Source organism: Salmo salar, chromosome ssa02, assembly GCF_905237065.1.
Source record: "Salmo salar chromosome ssa02, Ssal_v3.1, whole genome shotgun sequence".
In the NCBI taxonomy this organism is placed as follows: Eukaryota; Metazoa; Chordata; class Actinopteri; order Salmoniformes; family Salmonidae; genus Salmo; species Salmo salar.
In genome coordinates, this window is record NC_059443.1 from 93,521,091 (window position 1) to 93,545,692 (window position 24,602).

A 24,602-nucleotide genomic window follows, 5' to 3' on the forward strand; every position below is an offset into this window, starting at 1 on the left:
GTGCTTACAACGTCACTGTCAAAAAGTGAAGGTCGGTATTGATAATTTTTCTTTCGATTTGTTGATTAAATGTGCTTCGTTAGCGAGGTAGGTAGCGCGCCAGTCTCATAAGCTGAAGGTTGTGAGTTCGATCCTCACACGAGGCAGCAAACCTTATAAAAAGACAGTGTTGTCTGAAGGTGAAAATTAATTGTCAGTGGTTTTGGACATTCAGACAATACATACTTTTGTCACGGTGGAAACCACATCTTAAGGTCGATATCAAATTGTTTTACTTTAGAATGAAATCATTGTTTTTTTCTCAGGTGTTGTGGTTTTTCAGACCATACATTTTGGCACGGTGCTTACAACGTCACTGTCAAAAAGTGAAGGTCGGTATTGATAATTTTTCTTTCGATTTGTTGATTAAATGTGCTTCGTTAGCGAGGTAGGTAGCGCGCCAGTCTCATAAGCTGAAGGTTGTGAGTTCGATCCTCACACGAGGCAGCAAACCTTATAAAAAGACGGTGTTGTCTGAAGGTGAAAATTAATTGTCAGTGGTTTTGGACATTCAGACAATACATACTTTTGTCACGGTGGAAACCACATCTTAAGGTCGATATCAAATTGTTTTACTTTAGAATGAAATCATTGTTTTTTTCTCAGGTGTTGTGGTTTTTCAGACCATACATTTTGGCACGGTGCTTACAACGTCACTGTCAAAAAGTGAAGGTCGGTATTGATAATTTTTCTTTCGATTTGTTGATTAGGTGTGCCTCGTTAGCGCAGTAGGTAGCGCGTCAGTCTCATAATCTGAAGGTCGTGAGTTCGATCCTCACACGGGGCAGCAAAGCTTTTAATAAGAAAGTGTTGTCTGAAGATGAAGTGAAAATTAATTCTCAGTGGAATTGGACGTTCAGACGATACATACTTTTGTCACGGTGCTTACAACGTCACTGTCAAAATCTGAAGGTCGGTATCCATATCTATATTTTTTACTTTAGAATGAAATCATTGTTTGTTTCTTAGGTGTTGTGGACTTTCAGACAATACATACTTTTGTTTCGGTGGATACCACATCTTAAGGTCGATATCTATATTTCTTACTTTAGAATGAAATCATTGTTTTTTTCTTAGGTGTTGTGGACTTTCAGACCATATATTTTGGCACGGTGCTTACAACGTCACTGTCAAAATCTGAAGGTCGGTATCGATATTTTTTCTTACACTTAACGATTTAATGTTCCTCGTTGGTGCAGCAGGCAGCGCGTCAGTCTCATAATCTGAAGATCGTGAGTTCGATCCTCACACGGGGCAGCAAAGCTTATAAAAAGACTGTTGTCTGATGGTGAAAATTAATTCTCAGTGGTTTTGGACTTTCAGACAATACATACTTTTGTCACGGTGGAAACCACATCTTAAGGTCGATATCAAATTGTTTTACTTTAGAATGAAATCATTGTTTTTTTCTCAGGTGTTGTGGTTTTTCAGACCATACATTTTGGCACGGTGCTTACAACGTCACTGTCAAAAAGTGAAGGTCGGTATTGATAATTTTTCTTTCGATTTGTTGATTAGGTGTGCCTCGTTAGCGCAGTAGGTAGCGCGTCAGTCTCATAATCTGAAGGTCGTGAGTTCGATCCTCACACGGGGCAGCAAAGCTTTTAATAAGAAAGTGTTGTCTGAAGATGAAGTGAAAATTAATTCTCAGTGGTTTTGGACTTCCAGACAATATATACTTTTGTCACAGTGGATACCACATCTTAAGGTCGATATCTATATTTTTTACTTTAGAATGAAATCATTGTTTTTTTCTCAGGTGTTGTGGTTTTTCAGACCATACATTTTGGCACAGTGCTTACAACGTCACTGTCAAAAAGTGAAAGTCGTTATCGATATTTTTTCTTTACGCTTAATGTTTAAAAGTGCCTCGTTGGCGCAGCAGGCAGCGCGTCAGTCTCATAATCTGAAGGTCGTGAGTTCCATCCTCACACGGGGCAGCAAAGCTTTTAAAAAACACTGTTTTCTGAAGATGAAGTGAAAATTAATTCTCAGTGGAATTGGACGTTCAGACGATACATACTTTTGTCACGGTGCTTACAACGTCACTGTCAAAATCTGAAGGTCGGTATCCATATCTATATTTTTTACTTTAGAATGAAATCATTGTTTGTTTCTTAGGTGTTGTGGACTTTCAGACAATACATACTTTTGTTTCGGTGGATACCACATCTTAAGGTCGATATCTATATTTCTTACTTTAGAATGAAATCATTGTTTTTTTCTTAGGTGTTGTGGACTTTCAGACCATATATTTTGGCACGGTGCTTACAACGTCACTGTCAAAATCTGAAGGTCGGTATCGATATTTTTCTTACACTTAACGATTTAATGTTCCTCGTTGGTACAGCAGGCAGCGCGTCAGTCTCATAATCTGAAGATCGTGAGTTCGATCCTCACACGGGGCAGCAAAGCTTATAAAAAGACTGTTGTCTGATGGTGAAAATTAATTCTCAGTGGTTTTGGACTTTCAGACAATACATACTTTTGTCACGGTGGAAACCACATCTTAAGGTCGATATCAAATTGTTTTACTTTAGAATGAAATCATATTTTTTTCTCAGGTGTTGTGGTTTTTCAGACCATACATTTTGGCACGGCGCTTACAACGTCACTGTCAAAAAGTGAAGGTCGTTATCGATATTTTTTTCTTTCGATTTGTTGATTAAATGTGCTTCGTTAGCGCAGTAGGTAGCGCGTCAGTCTCATAATCTGAAGGTCGTGAGTTCGATCCTCACACGGGGCAGCAAAGCTTTTAAAAAGACAGTGTTGTCCGAAGATGAAGTGAAAATTAATTCTCAGTTGTTTTGGACTTTCAGACAATACATACTTTTGTCACAGTGGATACCACATCTTAAGGTTGATATCTATATTTTTTACTTTAGAATGAAATCATTGTTTTTTTCTCAGGTGATGTGGACTTTCAGACCATACATTTTGGCACGGTGCTTACAACGTCTCTGTCAAAATCTGAAGGTCGTTATCAATATTTTTCATTACTCTTAATGTTTAAATGTGCCTCGTTGGTGCAGCAGGCAGCGCGTCAGTCTCGTAATTTGAAGGTCGTGAGTTCGATTCTCACACGGGGCAGCAAAGCTTATAAAAAGACTGTTGTCTGATGGTGAAAATAAATTCTCAGTGGTTTTGGACTTTCAGACAATACATACTTTTGTCACGGTGGATACCACATCTTAAGGTATATATCTATATTTTTTACTTTAGAATGAAATCATAGTTTTTTTCTCAGGTATTGTGGACTTTCAGACCATACATTTTGGCACGGTGCTTACAACGTCACTGTCAAAAAGTGAAGGTCGGTATCGCTAATTTTTTCTTTCGATTTGTTGATTAAATGTGCTTCGTTAGCGAGGTAGGTAGCGCGCCAGTCTCATAAGCTGAAGGTTGTGAGTTCGATCCTCACACGAGGCAGCAAACCTTATAAAAAGACAGTGTTGTCTGAAGGTGAAAATTAATTGTCAGTGGTTTTGGACATTCAGACAATACATACTTTTGTCACGGTGGAAACCACATCTTAAGGTCGATATCAAATTGTTTTACTTTAGAATGAAATCATTGTTTTTTTCTCAGGTGTTGTGGTTTTTCAGACCATACATTTTGGCACGGTGCTTACAACGTCACTGTCAAAAAGTGAAGGTCGGTATTGATAATTTTTCTTTCGATTTGTTGATTAAATGTGCTTCGTTAGCGAGGTAGGTAGCGCGCCAGTCTCATAAGCTGAAGGTTGTGAGTTCGATCCTCACACGAGGCAGCAAACCTTATAAAAAGACAGTGTTGTCTGAAGGTGAAAATTAATTGTCAGTGGTTTTGGACATTCAGACAATACATACTTTTGTCACGGTGGAAACCACATCTTAAGGTCGATATCAAATTGTTTTACTTTAGAATGAAATCATTGTTTTTTTCTCAGGTGTTGTGGTTTTTCAGACCATACATTTTGGCACGGTGCTTACAACGTCACTGTCAAAAAGTGAAGGTCGGTATTGATAATTTTTCTTTCGATTTGTTGATTAAATGTGCTTCGTTAGCGAGGTAGGTAGCGCGCCAGTCTCATAAGCTGAAGGTTGTGAGTTCGATCCTCACACGAGGCAGCAAACCTTATAAAAAGACAGTGTTGTCTGAAGTTGAAAATTAATTGTCAGTGGTTTTGGACATTCAGACAATACATACTTTTGTCACGGTGGAAACCACATCTTAAGGTCGATATCAAATTGTTTTACTTTAGAATGAAATCATTGTTTTTTTCTCAGGTGTTGTGGTTTTTCAGACCATACATTTTGGCACGGTGCTTACAACGTCACTGTCAAAAAGTGAAGGTCGGTATTGATAATTTTTCTTTCGATTTGTTGATTAGGTGTGCCTCGTTAGCGCAGTAGGTAGCGCGTCAGTCTCATAATCTGAAGGTCGTGAGTTCGATCCTCACACGGGGCAGCAAAGCTTTTAATAAGAAAGTGTTGTCTGAAGATGAAGTGAAAATTAATTCTCAGTGGAATTGGACGTTCAGACGATACATACTTTTGTCACGGTGCTTACAACGTCACTGTCAAAATCTGAAGGTCGGTATCCATATCTATATTTTTTACTTTAGAATGAAATCATTGTTTGTTTCTTAGGTGTTGTGGACTTTCAGACAATACATACTTTTGTTTCGGTGGATACCACATCTTAAGGTCGATATCTATATTTCTTACTTTAGAATGAAATCATTGTTTTTTTCTTAGGTGTTGTGGACTTTCAGACCATATATTTTGGCACGGTGCTTACAACGTCACTGTCAAAATCTGAAGGTCGGTATCGATATTTTTCTTACACTTAACGATTTAATGTTCCTCGTTGGTGCAGCAGGCAGCGCGTCAGTCTCATAATCTGAAGATCGTGAGTTCGATCCTCACACGGGGCAGCAAAGCTTATAAAAAGACTGTTGTCTGATGGTGAAAATTAATTCTCAGTGGTTTTGGACTTTCAGACAATACATACTTTTGTCACGGTGGAAACCACATCTTAAGGTCGATATCAAATTGTTTTACTTTAGAATGAAATCATATTTTTTTCTCAGGTGTTGTGGTTTTTCAGACCATACATTTTGGCACGGCGCTTACAACGTCACTGTCAAAAAGTGAAGGTCGTTATCGATATTTTTTTCTTTCGATTTGTTGATTAAATGTGCTTCGTTAGCGCAGTAGGTAGCGCGTCAGTCTCATAATCTGAAGGTCGTGAGTTCGATCCTCACACGGGGCAGCAAAGCTTTTAAAAAGACAGTGTTGTCCGAAGATGAAGTGAAAATTAATTCTCAGTTGTTTTGGACTTTCAGACAATACATACTTTTGTCACAGTGGATACCACATCTTAAGGTTGATATCTATATTTTTTACTTTAGAATGAAATCATTGTTTTTTTCTCAGGTGATGTGGACTTTCAGACCATACATTTTGGCACGGTGCTTACAACGTCTCTGTCAAAATCTGAAGGTCGTTATCAATATTTTTTCATTACTCTTAATGTTTAAATGTGCCTCGTTGGTGCAGCAGGCAGCGCGTCAGTCTCGTAATTTGAAGGTCGTGAGTTCGATTCTCACACGGGGCAGCAAAGCTTATAAAAAGACTGTTGTCTGATGGTGAAAATAAATTCTCAGTGGTTATGGACTTTCAGACAATACATACTTTTGTCACGGTGGATACCACATCTTAAGGTATATATCTATATTTTTTACTTTAGAATGAAATCATAGTTTTTTTCTCAGGTATTGTGGACTTTCAGACCATACATTTTGGCACGGTGCTTACAACGTCACTGTCAAAAAGTGAAGGTCGGTATCGCTAATTTTTCTTTCGATTTGTTGATTAAATGTGCTTCGTTAGCGAGGTAGGTAGCGCGCCAGTCTCATAAGCTGAAGGTTGTGAGTTCGATCCTCACACGAGGCAGCAAACCTTATAAAAAGACAGTGTTGTCTGAAGGTGAAAATTAATTGTCAGTGGTTTTGGACATTCAGACAATACATACTTTTGTCACGGTGGAAACCACATCTTAAGGTCGATATCAAATTGTTTTACTTTAGAATGAAATCATTGTTTTTTCTCAGGTGTTGTGGTTTTTCAGACCATACATTTTGGCACGGTGCTTACAACGTCACTGTCAAAAAGTGAAGGTCGGTATTGATAATTTTTCTTTCGATTTGTTGATTAAATGTGCTTCGTTAGCGAGGTAGGTAGCGCGCCAGTCTCATAAGCTGAAGGTTGTGAGTTCGATCCTCACACGAGGCAGCAAACCTTATAAAAAGACAGTGTTGTCTGAAGGTGAAAATTAATTGTCAGTGGTTTTGGACATTCAGACAATACATACTTTTGTCACGGTGGAAACCACATCTTAAGGTCGATATCAAATTGTTTTACTTTAGAATGAAATCATTGTTTTTTTCTCAGGTGTTGTGGTTTTTCAGACCATACATTTTGGCACGGTGCTTACAACGTCACTGTCAAAAAGTGAAGGTCGGTATTGATAATTTTTCTTTCGATTTGTTGATTAGGTGTGCCTCGTTAGCGCAGTAGGTAGCGCGTCAGTCTCATAATCTGAAGGTCGTGAGTTCGATCCTCACACGGGGCAGCAAAGCTTTTAATAAGAAAGTGTTGTCTGAAGATGAAGTGAAAATTAATTCTCAGTGGTTTTGGACTTCCAGACAATATATACTTTTGTCACAGTGGATACCACATCTTAAGGTCGATATCTATATTTTTTACTTTAGAATGAAATCATTGTTTTTTTCTCAGGTGTTGTGGTTTTTCAGACCATACATTTTGGCACGGTGCTTACAACGTCACTGTCAAAAAGTGAAAGTCGTTATCGATATTTTTTCTTTACGCTTAATGTTTAAAAGTGCCTCGTTGGCGCAGCAGGCAGCGCGTCAGTCTCATAATCTGAAGGTCGTGAGTTCGATCCTCACACGGGGCAGCAAAGCTTTTAAAAAACACTGTTTTCTGAAGATGAAGTGAAAATTAATTCTCAGTGGAATTGGACGTTCAGACGATACATACTTTTGTCACGGTGCTTACAACGTCACTGTCAAAATCTGAAGGTCGGTATCCATATCTATATTTTTTACTTTAGAATGAAATCATTGTTTGTTTCTTAGGTGTTGTGGACTTTCAGACAATACATACTTTTGTTTCGGTGGATACCACATCTTAAGGTCGATATCTATATTTCTTACTTTCGAATGAAATCATAGTTTTTTTCTCAGGTGTTGTGGACTTTCAGACCATACATTTTGGCACGGTGCTTACAACGTCAGTGTCAAAATCTGAAGGTCGGTATCGATATTTTTCTTACACTTAACGATTTAATGTGCCTCGTTGGTGCAGCAGGCAGCGCGTCAGTCTCGTAATTTGAAGGTCGTGAGTTCGATTCTCACACGGGCCAGCAAAGCTTATAAAAAGACTGTTGTCTGATGGTGAAAATAAATTCTCAGTGGTTTTGGACTTTCAGACAATACATACTTTTGTCACAGTGGATACCACATCTTAAGGTCGATATCTATATTTTTTACTTTAGAATGAAATCATTGTTTTTTTCTCAGGTGATGTGGACTTTCAGACCATACATTTTGGCACGGTGCTTACAACGTTACTGTCAAAATCTGAAGGTCGTTATCGATATTTTTTCTTTACACTTAACGTTTAAATGTGCCTCGTTGGCGCAGCAGGCAGCGCGTCAGTCTCATAATCTGAAGGTCGTGAGTTCGATCCTCACACGGGGTAGCAAAGCTTATAAAAAGACTGTGTTGTCTGAAGGTGAAAATTAATTCTCAGTGGTTTTGGACTTTCAGACAATACATACTTTTGTCACGGTGGAAACCACATCTTAAGGTTGATATCTATATTTTTTACTTTAGAATGAAATCATTGTTTTTTTCTCAGGTATTGTGGACTTTCAGACCATACATTTTGGCACGGTGCTTACAACGTCACTGTCAAAAAGTGAAGGTCGGTATCGCAAATTTTTTCTTTCGATTTGTTGATTAAATGTACTTCGTTAGCGAGGTAGGTAGCGCGCCAGTCTCATAAGCTGAAGGTTGTGAGTTCGATCCTCACACGAGGCAGCAAACCTTATAAAAAGACAGTGTTGTCTGAAGGTGAAAATTAATTGTCAGTGGTTTTGGACATTCAGACAATACATACTTTTGTCACGGTGGAAACCACATCTTAAGGTCGATATCAAATTGTTTTACTTTAGAATGAAATCATTGTTTTTTTCTCAGGTGTTGTGGTTTTTCAGACCATACATTTTGGCACGGTGCTTACAACGTCACTGTCAAAAAGTGAAGGTCGGTATTGATAATTTTTCTTTCGATTTGTTGATTAAATGTGCTTCGTTAGCGAGGTAGGTAGCGCGCCAGTCTCATAAGCTGAAGGTTGTGAGTTCGATCCTCACACGAGGCAGCAAACCTTATAAAAAGACAGTGTTGTCTGAAGGTGAAAATTAATTGTCAGTGGTTTTGGACATTCAGACAATACATACTTTTGTCACGGTGGAAACCACATCTTAAGGTCGATATCAAATTGTTTTACTTTAGAATGAAATCATTGTTTTTTTCTCAGGTGTTGTGGTTTTTCAGACCATACATTTTGGCACGGTGCTTACAACGTCACTGTCAAAAAGTGAAGGTCGGTATTGATAATTTTTCTTTCGATTTGTTGATTAGGTGTGCCTCGTTAGCGCAGTAGGTAGCGCGTCAGTCTCATAATCTGAAGGTCGTGAGTTCGATCCTCACACGGGGCAGCAAAGCTTTTAAAAAACACTGTTTTCTGAAGATGAAGTGAAAATTAATTCTCAGTGGAATTGGACGTTCAGACGATACATACTTTTGTCACGGTGCTTACAACGTCACTGTCAAAATCTGAAGGTCGGTATCCATATCTATATTTTTTACTTTAGAATGAAATCATTGTTTGTTTCTTAGGTGTTGTGGACTTTCAGACAATACATACTTTTGTTTCGGTGGATACCACATCTTAAGGTCGATATCTATATTTCTTACTTTCGAATGAAATCATAGTTTTTTTCTCAGGTGTTGTGGACTTTCAGACCATACATTTTGGCACGGTGCTTACAACGTCAGTGTCAAAATCTGAAGGTCGGTATCGATATTTTTTCTTACACTTAACGATTTAATGTGCCTCGTTGGTGCAGCAGGCAGCGCGTCAGTCTCGTAATTTGAAGGTCGTGAGTTCGATTCTCACACGGGCCAGCAAAGCTTATAAAAAGACTGTTGTCTGATGGTGAAAATAAATTCTCAGTGGTTTTGGACTTTCAGACAATACATACTTTTGTCACAGTGGATACCACATCTTAAGGTCGATATCTATATTTTTTACTTTAGAATGAAATCATTGTTTTTTTCTCAGGTGATGTGGACTTTCAGACCATACATTTTGGCACGGTGCTTACAACGTTACTGTCAAAATCTGAAGGTCGTTATCGATATTTTTTCTTTACACTTAACGTTTAAATGTGCCTCGTTGGCGCAGCAGGCAGCGCGTCAGTCTCATAATCTGAAGGTCGTGAGTTCGATCCTCACACGGGGTAGCAAAGCTTATAAAAAGACAGTGTTGTCTGAAGGTGAAAATTAATTCTCAGTGGTTTTGGACTTTCAGACAATACTTACTTTTGTCACGGTGGAAACCACATCTTAAGGTTGATATCTATATTTTTTACTTTAGAATGAAATCATTGTTTTTTTCTCAGGTATTGTGGACTTTCAGACCATACATTTTGGCACGGTGCTTACAACGTCACTGTCAAAAAGTGAAGGTCGGTATCGCAAATTTTTTCTTTCGATTTGTTGATTAAATGTGCTTCGTTAGCGAGGTAGGTAGCGCGCCAGTCTCATAAGCTGAAGGTTGTGAGTTCGATCCTCACACGAGGCAGCAAACCTTATAAAAAGACAGTGTTGTCTGAAGGTGAAAATTAATTGTCAGTGGTTTTGGACATTCAGACAATACATACTTTTGTCACGGTGGAAACCACATCTTAAGGTCGATATCAAATTGTTTTACTTTAGAATGAAATCATTGTTTTTTTCTCAGGTGTTGTGGTTTTTCAGACCATACATTTTGGCACGGTGCTTACAACGTCACTGTCAAAAAGTGAAGGTCGGTATTGATAATTTTTCTTTCGATTTGTTGATTAAATGTGCTTCGTTAGCGAGGTAGGTAGCGCGCCAGTCTCATAAGCTGAAGGTTGTGAGTTCGATCCTCACACGAGGCAGCAAACCTTATAAAAAGACAGTGTTGTCTGAAGGTGAAAATTAATTGTCAGTGGTTTTGGACATTCAGACAATACATACTTTTGTCACGGTGGAAACCACATCTTAAGGTCGATATCAAATTGTTTTACTTTAGAATGAAATCATTGTTTTTTTCTCAGGTGTTGTGGTTTTTCAGACCATACATTTTGGCACGGTGCTTACAACGTCACTGTCAAAAAGTGAAGGTCGGTATTGATAATTTTTCTTTCGATTTGTTGATTAGGTGTGCCTCGTTAGCGCAGTAGGTAGCGCGTCAGTCTCATAATCTGAAGGTCGTGAGTTCGATCCTCACACGGGGCAGCAAAGCTTTTAATAAGAAAGTGTTGTCTGAAGATGAAGTGAAAATTAATTCTCAGTGGTTTTGGACTTCCAGACAATATATACTTTTGTCACAGTGGATACCACATCTTAAGGTCGACATCTATATTTTTTACTTTAGAATGAAATCATTGTTTTTTTCTCAGGTGTTGTGGTTTTTCAGACCATACATTTTGGCACGGTGCTTACAACGTCACTGTCAAAAAGTGAAAGTCGTTATCGATATTTTTTCTTTACGCTTAATGTTTAAAAAGTGCCTCGTTGGCGCAGCAGGCAGCGCGTCAGTCTCATAATCTGAAGGTCGTGAGTTCGATCCTCACACGGGGCAGCAAAACTTTTAAAAACACTGTTTTCTGAAGATGAAGTGAAAATTAATTCTCAGTGGAATTGGACGTTCAGACGATACATACTTTTGTCACGGTGCTTACAACGTCACTGTCAAAATCTGAAGGTCGGTATCCATATCTATATTTTTTACTTTAGAATGAAATCATTGTTTGTTTCTTAGGTGTTGTGGACTTTCAGACAATACATACTTTTGTTTCGGTGGATACCACATCTTAAGGTCGATATCTATATTTCTTACTTTCGAATGAAATCATAGTTTTTTTCTCAGGTGTTGTGGACTTTCAGACCATACATTTTGGCACGGTGCTTACAACGTCAGTGTCAAAATCTGAAGGTCGGTATCGATATTTTTTCTTACACTTAACGATTTAATGTGCCTCGTTGGTGCAGCAGGCAGCGCGTCAGTCTCGTAATTTGAAGGTCGTGAGTTCGATTCTCACATGGGCCAGCAAAGCTTATAAAAAGACTGTTGTCTGATGGTGAAAATAAATTCTCAGTGGTTTTGGACTTTCAGACAATACATACTTTTGTCACAGTGGATACCACATCTTAAGGTCGATATCTATATTTTTTACTTTAGAATGAAATCATTGTTTTTTTCTCAGGTGATGTGGACTTTCAGACCATACATTTTGGCACGGTGCTTACAACGTTACTGTCAAAATCTGAAAGTCGTTATCGATATTTTTTCTTTACACTTAACGTTTAAATGTGCCTCGTTGGCGCAGCAGGCAGCGCGTCAGTCTCATAATCTGAAGGTCGTGAGTTCGATCCTCACACGGGGTAGCAAAGCTTATAAAAAGACAGTGTTGTCTGAAGGTGAAAATTAATTCTCAGTGGTTTTGGACTTTCAGACAATACATACTTTTGTCACGGTGGAAACCACATCTTAAGGTCGATATCAAATTGTTTTACTTTAGAATGAAATCATTGTTTTTTTCTCAGGTGTTGTGGTTTTTCAGACCATACATTTTGGCACGGTGCTTACAACGTCACTGTCAAAAAGTGAAGGTCGTTATCGATATTTTTCTTTACGCTTAATGTTTAAAAGTGCCTCGTTGGCGCAGCAGGCAGCGCGTCAGTCTCATAATCTGAAGGTAGTGAGTTCGATCCTCACACGGGGCAGCAAAGCTTTTAAAAAAACAGTGTTTTCTGAAGATGAAGTGAAAATTAATTCTCAGTGGTATTGGACGTTCAGACGATACATACTTTTGTCACGATGCTTACAACGTCACTGTCAAAATCTGAAGGTCGGTATCCATATCTATATTTTATCCTTTAGAATGAAATCATTGTTTTTTTCTCATGTGATGTGGACTTTCAGACCATACATTTTGACACGGTGCTTACAACGTCACTGTCAAAATCTGAAGGTCGTTATCGATATTTTTCTTTACGCTTAATTATTAAAAGTGCCTCGTTGGCGCAGCAGGCACCGCGTCAGTCTCATAATCTGAAGGTCATGTTTTCGATCCTCACACGGGGCAGCAAAGCTTATAAAAAGAGAGTGTTGTCTGAATGTGAAAATTAATTCTCAGTGGTTTTGGACTTTCACACAATACATACTTTTGTCACGGTGGAAACCACATCTTAAGGTCGATATCAAATTGTTTTACTTTAGAATTAAATCATTGTTTTTTTCTCAGGTGTTGTGGTTTTTCAGACCATACATTTTGGCACGGTGCTTACAACGTCACTGTCAAAAAGTGAAGGTCGGTATTGATAATTTTTCTTTCGATTTGTTGATTAGGTGTGCCTCGTTAGCGCAGTAGGTAGCGCGTTAGTCTCATAATCTGAAGGTCGTGAGTTCGATCCTCACACGGGGCAGCAAAGCTTTTAATAAGAAAGTGTTGTCTGAAGATGAAGTGAAAATTAATTCTCAGTGGTTTTGGACTTCCAGACAATATATACTTTTGTCACAGTGGATACCACATCTTAAGGTCGATATCTATATTTTTTACTTTAGAATGAAATCATTGTTTTTTTCTCAGGTGTTGTGGTTTTTCAGACCATACATTTTGGCACGGTGCTTACAACGTCACTGTCAAAAAGTGAAGGTCGGTATCGATATTTTTTTCTTTCGATTTGTTTATTAAATGTGCTTCGTTAGCGCAGTAGGTAGCGCGTCAGTCTCATGATCTGAAGCTCGCGTGTTCGATCCTCACATGGGGCAGCAAAGATTTAAAAAGAAAGTGTTCTCTGAAGATGAAGTGAAAATTAATTCTCAGATGTTTTGGACTTTCAGACAATACATACTTTTGTCACGGTGGATACCAGATCTTAAGGTCGATATCTATATTTTTTACTTTAGAATTAAATCATAGTTTTTTTCTCAGGTATTGTGGACTTTCAGACCATACATTTTGGCACGGTGCGTACAACGTCACTGTCAAAAAGTGAAGGTCGGTATCGCAAATTTTTTCTTTCGATTTGTTGATTAAATGTGCTTCGTTAGCGAAGTAGGTAGCGCGTCAGTCTCATAAGCTGAAGGTTGTGAGTTCGATCCTCACACGGGGCAGCAAACCTTATAAAAAGACACTGTTGTCTGAAGGTGAAAATTAATTCTCAGTGCTTTTGGACTTTCAGACAATACATACTTTTGTCACGGTGGAAACCACATCTTAAGGTCGATATCAAATTGTTTTACTTTAGAATGAAATCATTGTTTTTTTCTCAGGTGTTGTGGTTTTTCAGACCATACATTTTGGCACGGTGCTTACAACGTCACTGTCAAAAAGTGAAGGTCGGTATTGATAATTTTTCTTTCGATTTGTTGATTAGGTGTGCCTCGTTAGCGCAGTAGGTAGCGCGTTAGTCTCATAATCTGAAGGTCGTGAGTTCGATCCTCACACGGGGCAGCAAAGCTTTTAATAAGAAAGTGTTGTCTGAAGATGAAGTGAAAATTAATTCTCAGTGGTTTTGGACTTCCAGACAATATATACTTTTGTCACAGTGGATACCACATCTTAAGGTCGATATCTATATTTTTTACTTTAGAATGAAATCATAGTTTTTTTCTCAGGTGTTGTGGTTTTTCAGACCATACATTTTGGCACGGTGCTTACAACGTCACTGTCAAAAAGTGAAAGTCGTTATCGATATTTTTCTTTACGCTTAATGTTTAAAAGTGCCTCGTTGGCGCAGCAGGCAGCGCGTCAGTCTCATAATCTGAAGGTCGTGACTTCGATCCTCACACGGGGCAGCAAAGCTTTTAAAAAAACACTGTTTTCTGAAGATGAAGTGAAAATTAATTCTCAGTGGAATTGGACGTTCAGACGATACATACTTTTGTCACGGTGCTTACAACGTCACTGTCAAAATCTGAAGGTCGGTATCCATATCTATATTTTTTACTTTAGAATGAAATCATTGTTTGTTTCTTAGGTGTTGTGGACTTTCAGACAATACATACTTTTGTTTCGGTGGATACCACATCTTAAGGTCGATATCTATATTTCTTACTTTCGAATGAAATCATTGTTTTTTTCTCAGGTGATGTGGACTTTCAGACCATACATTTTGGCACGGTGCTTACAACGTTACTGTCAAAATCTGAAGGTCGTTATCGATATTTTTTCTTTACACTTAACGTTTAAATGTGCCTCGTTGGCGCAGCAGGCAGCGCGTCAGTCTCATAATCTGAAGGTCGTGAGTTCGATCCTCACACGGGGTAGCAAAGCTTATAAAAAGACAGTGTTGTCTGAAGGTGAAAATTAATTCTCAGTGGTTTTGGACTTTCAGACAATACTTACTTTTGTCACGGTGGAAACCACATCTTAAGGTTGATATCTATATTTTTTACTTTAGAATGAAATCATTGTTTTTTTCTCAGGTATTGTGGACTTTCAGACCATACATTTTGGCACGGTGCTTACAACGTCACTGTCAAAAAGTGAAGGTCGGTATCGCAAATTTTTTCTTTCGATTTGTTGATTAAATGTGCTTCGTTAGCGAGGTAGGTAGCGCGCCAGTCTCATAAGCTGAAGGTTGTGAGTTCGATCCTCACACGAGGCAGCAAACCTTATAAAAAGACAGTGTTGTCTGAAGGTGAAAATTAATTGTCAGTGGTTTTGGACATTCAGACAATACATACTTTTGTCACGGTGGAAACCACATCTTAAGGTCGATATCAAATTGTTTTACTTTAGAATGAAATCATTGTTTTTTTCTCAGGTGTTGTGGTTTTTCAGACCATACATTTTGGCACGGTGCTTACAACGTCACTGTCAAAAAGTGAAGGTCGGTATTGATAATTTTTCTTTCGATTTGTTGATTAAATGTGCTTCGTTAGCGAGGTAGGTAGCGCGCCAGTCTCATAAGCTGAAGGTTGTGAGTTCGATCCTCACACGAGGCAGCAAACCTTATAAAAAGACAGTGTTGTCTGAAGGTGAAAATTAATTGTCAGTGGTTTTGGACATTCAGACAATACATACTTTTGTCACGGTGGAAACCACATCTTAAGGTCGATATCAAATTGTTTTACTTTAGAATGAAATCATTGTTTTTTTCTCAGGTGTTGTGGTTTTTCAGACCATACATTTTGGCACGGTGCTTACAACGTCACTGTCAAAAAGTGAAGGTCGGTATTGATAATTTTTCTTTCGATTTGTTGATTAGGTGTGCCTCGTTAGCGCAGTAGGTAGCGCGTCAGTCTCATAATCTGAAGGTCGTGAGTTCGATCCTCACACGGGGCAGCAAAGCTTTTAATAAGAAAGTGTTGTCTGAAGATGAAGTGAAAATTAATTCTCAGTGGTTTTGGACTTCCAGACAATATATACTTTTGTCACAGTGGATACCACATCTTAAGGTCGATATCTATATTTTTTACTTTAGAATGAAATCATTGTTTTTTTCTCAGGTGTTGTGGTTTTTCAGACCATACATTTTGGCACGGTGCTTACAACGTCACTGTCAAAAAGTGAAAGTCGTTATCGATATTTTTTCTTTACGCTTAATGTTTAAAAGTGCCTCGTTGGCGCAGCAGGCAGCGCGTCAGTCTCATAATCTGAAGGTCGTGAGTTCGATCCTCACACGGGGCAGCAAAACTTTTAAAAAACACTGTTTTCTGAAGATGAAGTGAAAATTAATTCTCAGTGGAATTGGACGTTCAGACGATACATACTTTTGTCACGGTGCTTACAACGTCACTGTCAAAATCTGAAGGTCGGTATCCATATCTATATTTTTTACTTTAGAATGAAATCATTGTTTGTTTCTTAGGTGTTGTGGACTTTCAGACAATACATACTTTTGTTTCGGTGGATACCACATCTTAAGGTCGATATCTATATTTCTTACTTTCGAATGAAATCATAGTTTTTTTCTCAGGTGTTGTGGACTTTCAGACCATACATTTTGGCACGGTGCTTACAACGTCAGTGTCAAAATCTGAAGGTCGGTATCGATATTTTTTCTTACACTTAACGATTTAATGTGCCTCGTTGGTGCAGCAGGCAGCGCGTCAGTCTCGTAATTTGAAGGTCGTGAGTTCGATTCTCACATGGGCCAGCAAAGCTTATAAAAAGACTGTTGTCTGATGGTGAAAATAAATTCTCAGTGGTTTTGGACTTTCAGACAATACATACTTTTGTCACAGTGGATACCACATCTTAAGGTCGATATCTATATTTTTTACTTTAGAATGAAATCATTGTTTTTTTCTCAGGTGATGTGGACTTTCAGACCATACATTTTGGCACGGTGCTTACAACGTTACTGTCAAAATCTGAAAGTCGTTATCGATATTTTTTCTTTACACTTAACGTTTAAATGTGCCTCGTTGGCGCAGCAGGCAGCGCGTCAGTCTCATAATCTGAAGGTCGTGAGTTCGATCCTCACACGGGGTAGCAAAGCTTATAAAAAGACAGTGTTGTCTGAAGGTGAAAATTAATTCTCAGTGGTTTTGGACTTTCAGACAATACATACTTTTGTCACGGTGGAAACCACATCTTAAGGTCGATATCAAATTGTTTTACTTTAGAATGAAATCATTGTTTTTTTCTCAGGTGTTGTGGTTTTTCAGACCATACATTTTGGCACGGTGCTTACAACGTCACTGTCAAAAAGTGAAGGTCGTTATCGATATTTTTTCTTTACGCTTAATGTTTAAAAGTGCCTCGTTGGCGCAGCAGGCAGCGCGTCAGTCTCATAATCTGAAGGTAGTGAGTTCGATCCTCACACGGGGCAGCAAAGCTTTTAAAAAAACAGTGTTTTCTGAAGATGAAGTGAAAATTAATTCTCAGTGGTATTGGACGTTCAGACGATACATACTTTTGTCACGATGCTTACAACGTCACTGTCAAAATCTGAAGGTCGGTATCCATATCTATATTTTATCCTTTAGAATGAAATCATTGTTTTTTTCTCATGTGATGTGGACTTTCAGACCATACATTTTGACACGGTGCTTACAACGTCACTGTCAAAATCTGAAGGTCGTTATCGATATTTTTCTTTACGCTTAATTATTAAAAGTGCCTCGTTGGCGCAGCAGGCACCGCGTCAGTCTCATAATCTGAAGGTCATGTTTTCGATCCTCACACGGGGCAGCAAAGCTTATAAAAAGAGAGTGTTGTCTGAATGTGAAAATTAATTCTCAGTGGTTTTGGACTTTCACACAATACATACTTTTGTCACGGTGGAAACCACATCTTAAGGTCGATATCAAATTGTTTTACTTTAGAATTAAATCATTGTTTTTTTCTCAGGTGTTGTGGTTTTTCAGACCATACATTTTGGCACGGTGCTTACAACGTCACTGTCAAAAAGTGAAGGTCGGTATTGATAATTTTTCTTTCGATTTGTTGATTAGGTGTGCCTCGTTAGCGCAGTAGGTAGCGCGTTAGTCTCATAATCTGAAGGTCGTGAGTTCGATCCTCACACGGGGCAGCAAAGCTTTTAATAAGAAAGTGTTGTCTGAAGATGAAGTGAAAATTAATTCTCAGTGGTTTTGGACTTCCAGACAATATATACTTTTGTCACAGTGGATACCACATCTTAAGGTCGATATCTATATTTTTTACTTTAGAATGAAATCATTGTTTTTTTCTCAGGTGTTGTGGTTTTTCAGACCATACATTTTGGCACGGTGCTTACAACGTCACTGTCAAAAAGTGAAGGTCGGTATCGATATTTTTTTCTTTCGATTTGTTTATTAAATGTGCTTCGTTAGCGCAGTAGGTAGCGCGTCAGTCTCATGATCTGAAGCTCGCGTGTTCGATCCTCACATGGGGCAGCAAAGATTTAAAAAGAAAGTGTTCTCTGAAGATGAAGTGAAAATTAATTCTCAGATGTTTTGGACTTTCAGACAATACATACTTTTGTCACGGTGGATACCAGATCTTAAGGTCGATATCTATATTTTTTACTTTAGAATTAAATCATAGTTTTTTTCTCAGGTATTGTGGACTTTCAGACCATACATTTTGGCACGGTGCGTACAACGTCACTGTCAAAAAGTGAAGGTCGGTATCGCAAATTTTTTCTTTCGATTTGTTGATTAAATGTGCTTCGTTAGCGAAGTAGGTAGCGCGTCAGTCTCATAAGCTGAAGGTTGTGAGTTCGATCCTCACACGGGGCAGCAAACCTTATAAAAAGACACTGTTGTCTGAAGGTGAAAATTAATTCTCAGTGCTTTTGGACTTTCAGACAATACATACTTTTGTCACGGTGGAAACCACATCTTAAGGTCGATATCAAATTGTTTTACTTTAGAATGAAATCATTGTTTTTTTCTCAGGTGTTGTGGTTTTTCAGACCATACATTTTGGCACGGTGCTTACAACGTCACTGTCAAAAAGTGAAGGTCGGTATTGATAATTTTTCTTTCGATTTGTTGATTAGGTGTGCCTCGTTAGCGCAGTAGGTAGCGCGTTAGTCTCATAATCTGAAGGTCGTGAGTTCGATCCTCACACGGGGCAGCAAAGCTTTTAATAAGAAAGTGTTGTCTGAAGATGAAGTGAAAATTAATTCTCAGTGGTTTTGGACTTCCAGACAATATATACTTTTGTCACAGTGGATACCACATCTTAAGGTCGATATCTATATTTTTTACTTTAGAATGAAATCATAGTTTTTTTCTCAGGTGTTGTGGTTTTTCAGACCATACATTTTGGCACGGTGCTTACAACGTCACTGTCAAAAAGTGAAAGTCGTTATCGATATTTTTTCTTTACGCTTAATGTTTAAAAGTGCCTCGTTGGCGCAGCAGGCAGCGCGTCAGTCTCATAATCTGAAGGTCGTGACTTCGATCCTCACACGGGGCAGCAAAGCTTTTAAAAAAACACTGTTTTCTGAAGATGAAGTGAAAATTAATTCTCAGTGGAATTGGACGTTCAGACGATACATACTTTTGTCACGGTGCTTACAACGTCACTGTCAAAATCTGAAGGTCGGTATCCATATCTATATTTTTTACTTTAGAATGAAATCATTGTTTGTTTCTTAGGTGTTGTGGACTTTCAGACAATACATACTTTTGTTTCGGTGGATACCACATCTTAAGGTCGATATCTATATTTCTTACTTTCGAATGAAATCATAGTTTTTTTCTCAGGTGTTGTGGACTTTCAGACCATACATTTTGGCACGGTGCTTACAACGTCAGTGTCAAAATCTGAAGGTCGGTATCGATATTTTTTCTTACACTTAACGATTTAATGTGCCTCGTTGGTGCAGCAGGCAGCGCGTCAGTCTCGTAATTTGAAGGTCGTGAGTTCGATTCTCACACGGGGCAGCAAAGCTTATAAAAAGACTGTTGTCTGATGGTGAAAATAAATTCTCAGTGGTTTTGGACTTTCAGACAATACATACTTTTGTCAGAGTGGATACCACATCTTAAGGTCGATATCTATATTTTTTACTTTAGAATGAAATCATTGTTTTTTTCTCAGGTGATGTGGACTTTCAGACCATACATTTTGGCACGGTGCTTACAACGTTACTGTCAAAATCTGAAGGTCGTTATCGATATTTTTTCTTTACACTTAACTTTTAAATGTGCCTCGTTGGCGCAGCAGGCAGCGCGTCAGTCTCATAATCTGAAGGTCGTGAGTTCGATCCTCACACGGGGTAGCAAAGCTTATAAAAACACAGTGTTGTCTGAAGGTGAAAATTAATTCTCAGTGGTTTTGGACTTTCAGACAATACATACTTTTGTCACGGTGGAAACCACATCTTAAGGTCGATATCAAATTGTTTTACTTTAGAATGAAATCATTGTTTTTTTCTCAGGTGTTGTGGTTTTTCAGACCATACATTTTGGCACGGTGCTTACAACGTCACTGTCAAAAAGTGAAGGTCGTTATCGATATTTTTTCTTTACGCTTAATGTTTAAAAGTGCCTCGTTGGCGCAGCAGGCAGCGCGTCAGTCTCATAATCTGAAGGTAGTGAGTTCGATCCTCACACGGGGCAGCAAAGCTTTTAAAAAAACAGTGTTTTCTGAAGATGAAGTGAAAATTAATTCTCAGTGGTATTGGACGTTCAGACGATACATACTTTTGTCACGATGCTTACAACGTCACTGTCAAAATCTGAAGGTCGGTATCCATATCTATATTTTATCCTTTAGAATGAAATCATTGTTTTTTTCTCATGTGATGTGGACTTTCAGACCATACATTTTGACACGGTGCTTACAACGTCACTGTCAAAATCTGAAGGTCGTTATCGATATTTTTTCTTTACGCTTAATTATTAAAAGTGCCTCGTTGGCGCAGCAGGCACCGCGTCAGTCTCATAATCTGAAGGTCATGTTTTCGATCCTCACACGGGGCAGCAAAGCTTATAAAAAGAGAGTGTTGTCTGAATGTGAAAATTAATTCTCAGTGGTTTTGGACTTTCACACAATACATACTTTTGTCACGGTGGAAACCACATCTTAAGGTCGATATCAAATTGTTTTACTTTAGAATGAAATCATTGTTTTTTTCTCAGGTGTTGTGGTTTTTCAGACCATACATTTTGGCACGGTGCTTACAACGTCACTGTCAAAAAGTGAAGGTCGGTATCGATATTTTTTTCTTTCGATTTGTTTATTAAATGTGCTTCGTTAGCGCAGTAGGTAGCGCGTCAGTCTCATGATCTGAAGCTCGCGTGTTCGATCCTCACATGGGGCAGCAAAGATTTAAAAAGAAAGTGTTCTCTGAAGATGAAGTGAAAATTAATTCTCAGATGTTTTGGACTTTCAGACAATACATACTTTTGTCACGGTGGATACCACATCTTAAGGTCGATATCTATATTTTTTACTTTAGAATTAAATCATAGTTTTTTTCTCAGGTATTGTGGACTTTCAGACCATACATTTTGGCACGGTGCGTACAACGTCACTGTCAAAAAGTGAAGGTCGGTATCGCTAATTTTTTCTTTCGATTTGTTGATTAAATGTGCTTCGTTAGCGAAGTAGGTAGCGCGTCAGTCTCATAAGCTGAAGGTTGTGAGTTCGATCCTCACACGGGGCAGCAAACCTTATAAAAAGACACTGTTGTCTGAAGGTGAAAATTAATTCTCAGTGGTTTTGGACTTCCAGACAATATATACTTTTGTCACAGTGGATACCACATCTTAAGGTCGATATCTATATTTTTTACTTTAGAATGAAATCATTGTTTTTTTCTCAGGTGTTGTGGTTTTTCAGACCATACATTTTGGCACGGTGCTTACAACGTCACTGTCAAAAAGTGAAAGTCGTTATCGATATTTTTTCTTTACGCTTAATGTTTAAAAGTGCCTCGTTGGAGCAGCAGGCAGCGCGTCAGTCTCATAATCTGAAGGTCGTGAGTTCGATCCTCACACGGGGCAGCAAAGCTTTTAAAAAACACTGTTTTCTGAAGATGAAGTGAAAATTAATTCTCAGTGGAATTGGACGTTCAGACGATACATACTTTTGTCACGGTGCTTACAACGTCACTGTCAAAATCTGAAGGTCGGTATCCATATCTATATTTTTTACTTTAGAATGAAATCATTGTTTGTTTCTTAGGTGTTGTGGACTTTCAGACAATACATACTTTTGTTTCGGTGGATACCACATCTTAAGGTCGATATCTATATTTCTTACTTTCGAATGAAATCATAGTTTTTTTCTCAGGTGTTGTGGACTTTCAGACCATACATTTTGGCACGGTGCTTACAACGTCAGTGTCAAAATCTGAAGGTCGGTATCGATATTTTTCTTACACTTAACGATTTAATGTGCCTCGTTGGTGCAGCAGGCAGCGCGTCAGTCTCGTAATTTGAAGGTCGTGAGTTCGATTCTCACACGGGGCAGCAAAGCTTATAAAAAGACTGTTGTCTGATGGTGAAAATAAATTCTCAGTGGTTTTGGACTTTCAGACAATACATACTTTTGTCACAGTGGATACCACATCTTAAGGTCGATATCTATATTTTTTACTTTAGAATGAAATCATTGTTTTTTTCTCAGGTGATGTGGACTTTCAGACCATACATTTTGGCACGGTGCTTACAACGTTACTGTCAAAATCTGAAGGTCGTTATCGATATTTTTTCTTTACACTTAACGTTTAAATGTGCCTCGTTGGCGCAGCAGGCAGCGCGTCAGTCTCATAATCTGAAGGTCGTGAGTTCGATCCTCACACGGGGTAGCAAAGCTTATAAAAAGACAGTGTTGTCTGAAGGTGAAAATTAATTCTCAGTGGTTTTGGACTTTCAGACAATACATACTTTTGTCACGGTGGAAACCACATCTTAAGGTCGATATCAAATTGTTTTACTTTAGAATGAAATCATTGTTTTTTCTCAGGTGTTGTGGTTTTTCAGACCATACATTTTGGCACGGTGCTTACAACGTCACTGTCAAAAAGTGAAGGTCGTTATCGATATTTTTTCTTTACGCTTAATGTTTAAAAGTGCCTCGTTGGCGCAGCAGGCAGCGCGTCAGTCTCATAATCTGAAGGTAGTGAGTTCGATCCTCACACGGGGCAGCAAAGCTTTTAAAAAACAGTGTTTTCTGAAGATGAAGTGAAAATTAATTCTCAGTGGTATTGGACGTTCAGACGATACATACTTTTGTCACGATGCTTACAACGTCACTGTCAAAATCTGAAGGTCGGTATCCATATCTATATTTTATCCTTTAGAATGAAATCATTGTTTTTTCTCATGTGATGTGGACTTTCAGACCATACATTTTGACACGGTGCTTACAACGTCACTGTCAAAATCTGAAGGTCGATTATCGATATTTTTTCTTTACGCTTAATTATTAAAAGTGCCTCGTTGGCGCAGCAGGCACCGCGTCAGTCTCATAATCTGAAGGTCATGTTTTCGATCCTCACACGGGGCAGCAAAGCTTATAAAAAGAGAGTGTTGTCTGAATGTGAAAATTAATTCTCAGTGGTTTTGGACTTTCACACAATACATACTTTTGTCACGGTGGAAACCACATCTTAAGGTCGATATCAAATTGTTTTACTTTAGAATGAAATCATTGTTTTTTTCTCAGGTGTTGTGGTTTTTCAGACCATACATTTTGGCACGGTGCTTACAACGTCACTGTCAAAAAGTGAAGGTCGGTATCGATATTTTTTTCTTTCGATTTGTTTATTAAATGTGCTTCGTTAGCGCAGTAGGTAGCGCGTCAGTCTCATGATCTGAAGCTCGCGTGTTCGATCCTCACATGGGGCAGCAAAGATTTAAAAAGAAAGTGTTCTCTGAAGATGAAGTGAAAATTAATTCTCAGATGTTTTGGACTTTCAGACAATACATACTTTTGTCACGGTGGATACCACATCTTAAGGTCGATATCTATATTTTTTACTTTAGAATTAAATCATAGTTTTTTTCTCAGGTATTGTGGACTTTCAGACCATACATTTTGGCACGGTGCGTACAACGTCACTGTCAAAAAGTGAAGGTCGGTATCGCTAATTTCTTCTTTCGATTTGTTGATTAAATGTGCTTCGTTAGCGAAGTAGGTAGCGCTTCAGTCTCATAAGCTGAAGGTTGTGAGTTCGATCCTCACACGGGGCAGCAAACCTTATAAAAAGACACTGTTGTCTGAAGGTGAAAATTAATTCTCAGTGGAATTGGACGTTCAGACGATACATACTTTTGTCACGGTGCTTACAACGTCACTGTCAAAATCTGAAGGTCGGTATCCATATCTATATTTTTTACTTTAGAATGAAATCATTGTTTTTTTCTTAGGTGTTGTGGACTTTCAGACCATACATTTTGGCACGGTGCTTACAACGTCACTGTCAAAATCTGAAGGTCGGTATCTATATTTTTTCTTACTCTTAATGCTTTAATGTGCCTCGTTGGTGCAGCATGCAGCGCGTCAGTCTCATAATCTGAAGGTCGTGAGTTAGATCCTCACACGGGGCAGCAAAGATTTTAAAAAGAAAGTGTTGTCTGAAGAATAAGTGACAATTAATTCTCAGATGTTTTGGACTTTCAGACAATACATACTTTTGTTTCGGTGGATACCACATCTTAAGGTCGATATCTATATTTCTTACTTTCGAATGAAATCATAGTTTTTTTCTCAGGTGTTGTGGACTTTCAGACCATACATTTTGGCACGGTGCTTACAACGTCAGTGTCAAAATCTGA

The 24,602-nt window shown here is 38.4% G+C and overlaps 24 non-coding genes across 24 annotated transcripts; all 24 read left to right on the forward strand.

The window, feature by feature from the left end:
• The first annotated feature begins 753 nt into the window (after window positions 1–753).
• trnam-cau (transfer RNA methionine (anticodon CAU)) lies at window positions 754–826 on the forward strand. The gene has a single exon. It is a non-coding gene; the product is annotated as a tRNA-Met (tRNA).
• A 735-nt stretch (window positions 827–1,561) lies between these two features.
• Window positions 1,562–1,634, forward strand: trnam-cau (transfer RNA methionine (anticodon CAU)). Its single transcript has one exon. It is a non-coding gene; the product is annotated as a tRNA-Met (tRNA).
• A 1,078-nt stretch (window positions 1,635–2,712) lies between these two features.
• On the forward strand, window positions 2,713–2,785 carry trnam-cau (transfer RNA methionine (anticodon CAU)). The gene has a single exon. It is a non-coding gene; the product is annotated as a tRNA-Met (tRNA).
• Window positions 2,786–3,056: 271 nt separating this feature from the next.
• On the forward strand, window positions 3,057–3,129 carry trnat-cgu (transfer RNA threonine (anticodon CGU)). The gene has a single exon. It is a non-coding gene; the product is annotated as a tRNA-Thr (tRNA).
• Window positions 3,130–4,415: 1,286 nt separating this feature from the next.
• Window positions 4,416–4,488, forward strand: trnam-cau (transfer RNA methionine (anticodon CAU)). The gene has a single exon. It is a non-coding gene; the product is annotated as a tRNA-Met (tRNA).
• A 734-nt stretch (window positions 4,489–5,222) lies between these two features.
• trnam-cau (transfer RNA methionine (anticodon CAU)) lies at window positions 5,223–5,295 on the forward strand. Its single transcript has one exon. It is a non-coding gene; the product is annotated as a tRNA-Met (tRNA).
• A 272-nt stretch (window positions 5,296–5,567) lies between these two features.
• trnat-cgu (transfer RNA threonine (anticodon CGU)) lies at window positions 5,568–5,640 on the forward strand. The gene has a single exon. It is a non-coding gene; the product is annotated as a tRNA-Thr (tRNA).
• A 944-nt stretch (window positions 5,641–6,584) lies between these two features.
• On the forward strand, window positions 6,585–6,657 carry trnam-cau (transfer RNA methionine (anticodon CAU)). The gene has a single exon. It is a non-coding gene; the product is annotated as a tRNA-Met (tRNA).
• A 272-nt stretch (window positions 6,658–6,929) lies between these two features.
• Window positions 6,930–7,002, forward strand: trnam-cau (transfer RNA methionine (anticodon CAU)). The gene has a single exon. It is a non-coding gene; the product is annotated as a tRNA-Met (tRNA).
• A 395-nt stretch (window positions 7,003–7,397) lies between these two features.
• Window positions 7,398–7,470, forward strand: trnat-cgu (transfer RNA threonine (anticodon CGU)). The gene has a single exon. It is a non-coding gene; the product is annotated as a tRNA-Thr (tRNA).
• Window positions 7,471–8,756: 1,286 nt separating this feature from the next.
• Window positions 8,757–8,829, forward strand: trnam-cau (transfer RNA methionine (anticodon CAU)). The gene has a single exon. It is a non-coding gene; the product is annotated as a tRNA-Met (tRNA).
• A 396-nt stretch (window positions 8,830–9,225) lies between these two features.
• On the forward strand, window positions 9,226–9,298 carry trnat-cgu (transfer RNA threonine (anticodon CGU)). The gene has a single exon. It is a non-coding gene; the product is annotated as a tRNA-Thr (tRNA).
• A 1,286-nt stretch (window positions 9,299–10,584) lies between these two features.
• trnam-cau (transfer RNA methionine (anticodon CAU)) lies at window positions 10,585–10,657 on the forward strand. Its single transcript has one exon. It is a non-coding gene; the product is annotated as a tRNA-Met (tRNA).
• Window positions 10,658–10,930: 273 nt separating this feature from the next.
• On the forward strand, window positions 10,931–11,003 carry trnam-cau (transfer RNA methionine (anticodon CAU)). The gene has a single exon. It is a non-coding gene; the product is annotated as a tRNA-Met (tRNA).
• A 395-nt stretch (window positions 11,004–11,398) lies between these two features.
• On the forward strand, window positions 11,399–11,471 carry trnat-cgu (transfer RNA threonine (anticodon CGU)). The gene has a single exon. It is a non-coding gene; the product is annotated as a tRNA-Thr (tRNA).
• A 1,306-nt stretch (window positions 11,472–12,777) lies between these two features.
• trnam-cau (transfer RNA methionine (anticodon CAU)) lies at window positions 12,778–12,850 on the forward strand. The gene has a single exon. It is a non-coding gene; the product is annotated as a tRNA-Met (tRNA).
• Window positions 12,851–13,808: 958 nt separating this feature from the next.
• trnam-cau (transfer RNA methionine (anticodon CAU)) lies at window positions 13,809–13,881 on the forward strand. The gene has a single exon. It is a non-coding gene; the product is annotated as a tRNA-Met (tRNA).
• A 1,763-nt stretch (window positions 13,882–15,644) lies between these two features.
• On the forward strand, window positions 15,645–15,717 carry trnam-cau (transfer RNA methionine (anticodon CAU)). The gene has a single exon. It is a non-coding gene; the product is annotated as a tRNA-Met (tRNA).
• Window positions 15,718–15,989: 272 nt separating this feature from the next.
• trnam-cau (transfer RNA methionine (anticodon CAU)) lies at window positions 15,990–16,062 on the forward strand. Its single transcript has one exon. It is a non-coding gene; the product is annotated as a tRNA-Met (tRNA).
• A 396-nt stretch (window positions 16,063–16,458) lies between these two features.
• trnat-cgu (transfer RNA threonine (anticodon CGU)) lies at window positions 16,459–16,531 on the forward strand. The gene has a single exon. It is a non-coding gene; the product is annotated as a tRNA-Thr (tRNA).
• A 1,307-nt stretch (window positions 16,532–17,838) lies between these two features.
• trnam-cau (transfer RNA methionine (anticodon CAU)) lies at window positions 17,839–17,911 on the forward strand. The gene has a single exon. It is a non-coding gene; the product is annotated as a tRNA-Met (tRNA).
• Window positions 17,912–18,869: 958 nt separating this feature from the next.
• trnam-cau (transfer RNA methionine (anticodon CAU)) lies at window positions 18,870–18,942 on the forward strand. Its single transcript has one exon. It is a non-coding gene; the product is annotated as a tRNA-Met (tRNA).
• Window positions 18,943–19,684: 742 nt separating this feature from the next.
• trnat-cgu (transfer RNA threonine (anticodon CGU)) lies at window positions 19,685–19,757 on the forward strand. Its single transcript has one exon. It is a non-coding gene; the product is annotated as a tRNA-Thr (tRNA).
• A 2,462-nt stretch (window positions 19,758–22,219) lies between these two features.
• On the forward strand, window positions 22,220–22,292 carry trnat-cgu (transfer RNA threonine (anticodon CGU)). The gene has a single exon. It is a non-coding gene; the product is annotated as a tRNA-Thr (tRNA).
• The last annotated feature ends 2,310 nt before the right edge of the window (window positions 22,293–24,602 follow it).